The sequence below is a fragment of the Gorilla gorilla genome, chromosome 19 (genome assembly GCF_029281585.2).
Source record: "Gorilla gorilla gorilla isolate KB3781 chromosome 19, NHGRI_mGorGor1-v2.1_pri, whole genome shotgun sequence".
In the NCBI taxonomy this organism is placed as follows: domain Eukaryota; kingdom Metazoa; phylum Chordata; class Mammalia; order Primates; family Hominidae; genus Gorilla; species Gorilla gorilla.
This window is the reverse complement of record NC_073243.2, coordinates 73,752,590-73,759,804: the sequence shown is the minus strand read 5'-3', so window position 1 is coordinate 73,759,804 and position 7,215 is coordinate 73,752,590. Positions and strand designations below refer to the sequence as shown.

General features: G+C 40.0%; 1 long non-coding RNA gene across 1 annotated transcript; it reads left to right on the top strand.

Annotated features, from left to right (window-relative positions):
- Positions 1-880: 880 nt before the first annotated feature.
- LOC109023843 (uncharacterized) lies at positions 881-6,186 on the top strand. The gene is made up of 2 exons (XR_002003305.2): positions 881-1,002; positions 3,750-6,186. It is a non-coding gene; the product is annotated as an uncharacterized lncRNA (long non-coding RNA).
- The last annotated feature ends 1,029 nt before the right edge of the window (positions 6,187-7,215 follow it).

Here is a 7,215-nt window from a genome sequence, read left to right as displayed (position 1 = left end):
GCTCTGCTATACTGGCATGCTGCCTCAAACAGACAGTCCCTTGACTTACCATAAGTCAATTCCATTGTCCAGCTTCTTAAATAGAAATCATTTGGTCGTTTTAATATTTTGACTGCTCATTCCTGCATTTACATATAATTATGCTTAGACTGCCTTTTTCTACCATGTGCAAATTCAACATGAAAACACTTCTCTCTTTAGCTTTAGCCTCACTGGCTATGCTGAGCCAAAGCTTTTGTTGTTTTCTGTCTAGCTTATCCACCACCCACTTCATTTGACCTTATAAACATGTTTAAATAGATTTCTCGGATAATGACCATTCTAGCTGGCAACTTCCCGTTTAGATATTATAGCAGGCACAGTGCAAATTAGAGGGCAGAGCAAAAGCACTAAGAATCATGAGACCCTGGATAAATATAGTAGACCCGCTCAGCCTCATAGGACAAGGCTGGGTTCTTACCCCAGTTTACCCACTGACTCAGGGGGTGACTCTGGGGAAGGCCGAGTAAAACAATCATTGGTTTCATCTACCGGTGACTCAGTCATGTTGATCTCGATAAATGGGGGCAAAAGAAGGAGTCTGCTGTCACGGAGACACCTCATTTCCATCCTGGGTATTTCACTGTTCCCTGGGTTGGCCTCTGAGTTCACTGGGAGGAAAACAAAGATGCCCTTTGTGCACTATTGAAGGCAGGCTGGGGCAACTGGCCGTATCAGCAATGAGAGGAATCTTTTAAAGGTTAGCAGATGGGCAAATAGGAAGAGCTGTTCAACCTGATATTAAAAGGTTGCGTTTCAAAGGTGGCTTTGTTCAATTCAGTGTTATCTTGCTTTAATATTTTCCACTGCTCTGCGATTTTGCTAATAGACCATTCCACCAGTGATGAGAGCATTCAGTGAGAGCCTGGTGTTCTGCTCAGTACCAAGTGCAGCACTTTCACATGCTTGATGCTCAATGAATGTTGAAGGAGAGAGTGAATGGATACAGAGCTGAATGAGTAGGTATGGTTACATAGTAAATGGCCTTGCTCACATTCTTTGACAGCAGCTTTCTTTGCTGACTTGATTTTCCAAATGTCAGAATTGTCAAATCTGAGCTTCTTCAAGTTTTCTTTCTTTTCCTGATTTCTAGATTAAGGGTTGGTTTAGTAAGCATTTTCAGTGACTCTCTGACCATCTGATGGGTCTTTTAGATTCAGCTATTTGCAGGAGATCATACTTTTGTGACCTAGAAGGGAAATTTTTTTGGATAAATTTTCATGAGTCTTTATTAAATAAACTTAGCATATCCTCCTTCCTCATTCCATAGAAATAGATCTCCATACTTTCTGAGTTGGAATAAGGAAATGAAATAATATGATATATAAAGTTGTACATTAATTTGATGAGCAACTAGATTAATTGTTCTTCAAAATGCAGAAAATAAACCTGTATACTAAAGGAAAAATGCAACTTGCAAAATAAATTACTGTATAAAAAAACTTAAACATTCATATTTTTCCCTTTGAGGGAGAAGAGGCAACTTCAAATGGGTGAATGACATCATTGTTGACTAGTTAATAAAATCATCTTATATAATATAGTTCTTATATACTTTTTTTGTTGTCCTGAATACCTTTACGTTCTGATAAAAATTGCTTGAGGCATGAGGAACAAGTGTTCGGTACTCTTTGAAGAGATGTGGTAACTAAGCATTGGGGGTTGGCCTTGTTGCCTAAGATCACACAGTTTGCAGCTGAACTGAAACTAGAAAACAGGGATGCTGGATCAGAGTCCAGTACTCTTTAGAATATTAGAAAGAAGGAAAGTCAGCTGGGTGCGGTGGCTCGCACCTGTAATCTCAGCTCTTTGGGAGGCTGAGGCAGGCAGATCACTTGAGGTCAGGAGTTTGAGACCAGCCTAGCCAACGTGGTGAAACCCCGTCTCTACTAAAAATACAAAAATTAGCCAGGAGTGCTGGCACATGCCTGTAATCCCAGCTACTTGGGAGGCTGAGGCAGGAGAATTGCTTGAACCTGGGAGGTGGAGGTTGCAGTGAGCCAAGATCGGGCCATAGCATTCCAGCCTGGGCGAAGAAGCGAGACTCCATCTCAAAAAAAAAAGAAAGAAAGAAAGAAAGAAAGAAAGGAAGAAAGAAAGAAAGAAAGAAAGAAAGAAAGAAAGAAAGAAAGAAAGAAAGAAAGAAAGAAAAGAAAGAAAGTCAGATGCACAAAATATGAATGGAAGAAGAGCTAATAATAATGAAATGTTTTTGGTAGGGTTTACCTCAATGAAAAGCAAAATCACCTCCACTATTTTCTCCCAATTGAATGAAATGTTCCAAGTATCAATCTAGGAGTTCCATAAAAACAAGGACTGTGCCTCCTTCAGATCTCCTGGATCTAACCCAATTTCTCACGTAGTAGGTCCTAAACACATGCTTGATGAATGAATAGATAACTTACCACAATGTCTTCTGTTGTTAGCTCCTTCTCTTATCCCTTAATAATCCTTTCACATATTTCCTCCCTCTGGGTGGACCATAAGTCAACTTCAAGATTAGACATGTGGCATAACATCATCGTGAATACATATTTATTGAGCACAGTGAGGAAGCAAGAGTTGAAGCAAGGGTTATATTTGTCTTCTTGGATTCTACTCCTTCATAAATAAAGAAAACACAACTAGTAGAACTTTTGGGGTTGAAGAGACTTTAGAGATCATGTAGTATATTTCCTTCAGCTGAAGTGCAAAGGTATGAAATGGCTAAGGAAGGCCTCACAAGGAGATGGGAGCAGTGCTGATATGAGATTGGCATCTCCCAAATTCCAGTCCCGTGTTTGTTCTAATGCACCACCTCTTGCCTTTCTGGTGCATGTGTATATGTGTATATATCTATATCCATATCCATATCTATAGCTATCTTGAAACGAGTTGGTCATTCTTGTCTAAATTTGAGTAACATCAAGGTCCCCGAAATTCAACAGAAAGGGTAACATATATTGCAAATGGTCTCTTTTCAATGAAATATGTTTTTGATTAGTATCTTATCAACAGTTTTCATAAGCAGTATAAGAAATGAAGATGATCACAAAGCACTAGTTGGACATTCACTTTGACTACTTGTCAATCATTAAGTGTTCATTCACATGCCATGATGGACTGTAGGGCACCCTGTTGGATGCTGGAGGAGTAGGGATAAGAAGAAGGATGAGGCAAAATCCCTGTCTTCAAGGATCATGCAGTCAGTTTGGAAAATTAATATTTACATAAAAATGAATAATATGAGTGTCCATTAAATAGTAGAAGTGCAGGTAATAGTGCTGCCATCTCACTGCATTAGGGAGGCCTTTCTGAGGAGGATGTATTTATGCATATAAAGGATTGGCCAAGCTAAAACAAGTGAAGGAGACTACTTTGGTGGGTCAGGGATGCAGAGAAAATGACAAAATCAAATGCCAATAATTCTAATGGTTTTCAAGATTCCTTGAAGTATTTTGGCCATCGGTTTTCAAGTATAGACTATAATTTGCACTACGTATGTACTAATCCTACTGTATTTAGGTTTTAGCATTGACTCTCACAAAACCATAATCTGAAAGGTTCCTGTGACAGGCATTGACAGCTATATAGAACAACCTTTGGCTAAAGGATGGGCGTCTCTGACCAGTAGTGTAGTGGCCACTTCTCTGCTCTTCTCACGTTCCCTCAGATCCATTGTGCCATGTTGGTGTGCCTTTCCCCTAGCTTCTCTGTGATTTTGTTTCTAGGTTCACCCTTGTGACTCTCTCAGAGGACTGCCCCATTGTCTGCAAGCCTGAAAACCAGAAGTGCCTAAGGGGTTGCATCCTCCCTGCACAGCCCTTAGCCAATGACTGGCAAAGGAGAGGGAAAGCTCGGATCCATTGCCTCGTTTGGGAAAAACTCGGAGACATGATTCGCACTCTGGAGTTTTCCTGCAGGATCAGGCCTACATCCCCTTTCTGAAATTTCTCATAAACCACGGTCCCCTGCTTGGCTTTTTCCCCTTCCCTGCCCATCATCCATCTTCCTCTACTTCTCTCCTTCATTTCAGAATCTGCATCTGAGAAAACTGCCCTAAGATAAGGAATATGCCTATCTTCCAATTTGAGTTCTGTAAACAACAGCCAAGAGAGCAGGGGTGATGATACAGCTGAGCCACAATCAAGTTTCTTAATTATTTTCCGGGCACAGAAGATTTCAGTCCACATCCTTTCTTCCTTTCATTCCCAAGATATAGCAATAGAAGTCTGAAGACGGTAAACTCTAATAACTGTTCCCTGAATAGAAAATAACAAGCCTTCCCCTCCATGCCTAACAGTCCCCAATACAATTGGTGTTCATAATATGCAGTTTGAAGACAATGACCAATGACCAAAGGCATAATCTGAATCACAGCCCTATATCAGTGCTCTGGACCCACACATCCTCTTGCTCACCCAGTGATGTTTACCAGGAGGCATCTTGCCAGAAAGGAAATCAGCTGTGGGGGCTATACAGTTCCAGGAGCCAGCCCATCAAGAAGGCATTTGTGAGTTTCAGGGCGTGGGGATACAGTGGAACAAAAGTGGTGTCTGTTTGCTTGCGTCATGGAAGCAGCATTGGAAGAAATCACTCCTGACCAACCGATGCCAGTTGGTGGAGCCCAGATTTTTAAAACTAGCTGATTGCCTATCAAGAAGGATGTCCAAGGGATGAACCCACCAGCATGACTCTCTCCCTCCCTCTGTTTGATTTTTTCAGGAGTGCTACTCTGTGATAGGCTGCACTCATGTGATGATTACTGTATTGTGCATTTGCTGATTCTTACGATGTACAGACTTTCCAAAGCTCAGCTGCTTTATAATGTCCAAATTAATACCAACAGCATTTCTGGGAAGAGGAAGGGAACTACTGTGACATATGGACCAAATCTGATGACTCATGTAAAACTCATCAGTTACATTTTACCTCCTTTGTCCCCTTCTAGTCCTTTAAGAAATAAGAATCAATCATTGTCACATTGTCTAGTTATTTATGCTGTACTTACCCAAAAAGGTAAGTTTACATCTCATGAATTTTGACTTATTGAGAAGAAATCCAATCTCAGTCATGGATTGAGACTGTTCTTGTTGTTAATTAATGAAAACTGAATTATAGACTGTTTTGTACAAAAAGTATTATTGAAAGAAATTTCACACTAAAAGATATATCAACAGCCTTGATAAAATTAAGATTCATTGTGTTTAGCATTACTCTCATCCATCATTCTGGGAGAAGGCATATTAAAATCAACAAGGTTATTTTGACATAATTTACTCTTAGTGATTCTTCACAATTCCTCCAGGATGACAGATAGGACTTGGTAATCATAGCTGAAGAGGGCTCATCAATTCATAGTTAAATTAATGAATGAACAAAATATAATGTCATTCATCCATCCATTTATTCATCATCCTACTTAGTAACTCACTTTTTAACAATGCTTCCTAAAATGCTATGCACACTGTGAATTGGTTTTACAAGATTCTTTTAATCAAAGATGAAATTTATAACATAGAAACAGAAAACCAAATACTGCTTATTCTCACTTACAAGTGGGAGCTAAACACTGGGTACACACTGGCACAAAGATGGGAAAAACAGACACTGGGGACTACAGGAGGGGGTAGGAGGGGGACAAGGTTTGAAAAACTTCCTATTGGGAAGTTTACTCTCAGTAAGCTCATTACCTGGGTGATGGGTTCAATTGTACACCAAACCTCAGCATCACACAATATACCCTTTAACAAACCTGCACATATACCGCAAGTCTAAAATAAAAGTTGAGAAAAAAGATGAAATTTAGTTCAGCCACAGTCTTACAGAAAATATCAAATTAATAAAGTCTAAAGTTATGAGGTTTGACAGTTTTATAGTAGTTGACATCCATGGAATAGACAATCTGGACTTTACATGATCTATGGGACATCTAGAGGATGTCCAACAGAAGAGAGGCTGCCTTTTCTGTGTACCTCTTTTAATAAGTAAGGACAGCTTCTTAGAACCCCCCAAACAGGCTTCTTTCTGAACCAATCACTGACATGAGAAATGAAACAGCTACGATTAATGAAGATTTGCTCTCTGAGTCATGTAAAGGAGGGGCGAAGACCTGAACAAAAAGTAAAGGAAGAGAGAAATGACTGGTGGCCAATAAACCAACAGTGTCTGCTTCAGCTACATTTCCAGGAGCCAGCTTCTTCTACAATGGTGAGAAGTGTGTTGAGGGGTCATGAGGTGACTTTTTGCAAGGGTGGCTATTGCTTGTAAGTGAAGACACGGGGGCCATAAGGTATGATTGATGGAGGAACATTCTCACCTTCCCCAAAATACCTCACAAATGCATCTCCTGAAAAGTCCCACATTATGACTTTGGGTTACATTATTTTATCTGGAATTAAAATACCTATGAAAATGCATGTTTATAATTTTAGAGTGGGATAGCATAGTAAATAAACACTTTAGGATATTTTCTTCAGCAACTCTCTTTTAAGCGCCTAAGAGCAAGGCACTCTGCTAGGTGGGAGATGCAGGAATACCTCAAAGATAGCCCTCTATTCTGACAATCTATCAATTTGAGTGAACTCTGTGCACAAGGACCATAGTGGAAAGTGATACCATCGAGATGTGGCTGACATTGGAGTTCAAAGGTAGGAACTATAACTTCTGAATGATGTAGAGGAAGAAAGGAGAATGGTGGAGAAGGTGGTGTTAGAGTGGGCCGTGAACGACTCTAAAATGCAGATACAGAAAAAGACAATCAAGGCAAAAGGGTTCCATGGAGGTGTGGAGAAGCACAGGAAGCATGCAGGGGAAACAGAAAGATCCCCTTTACTTGGAGCAAAATGATGGCAATCCATGGTTGATAAGATGAGAAACAACTCTTAGAGGCGCTTGATGCCAGGTTAAGGAGTTCAGAATTTGTTACAGATACAGAGAGGATCCTTCAAAGGTATTAGAAAAAGAAAGTGACTTTGGATCAGAATTGTTATTAGGGAAATTGTCTGGTTTTGATGGGGGGAATAAATTGAATGGAAGCAGGTAATAATAGACTTTGGCAGTGGTAAGGGCAGTTATGTATCTACTAATTATTTCCAATGACTTAGAGGAGAGATAAAACATTTCAGGAAAAGTAGCATAGTCAGAGAAGTTTAGGTTCACACAAGTCACCTCCCTGTCTTGGATATCCAAGAGACA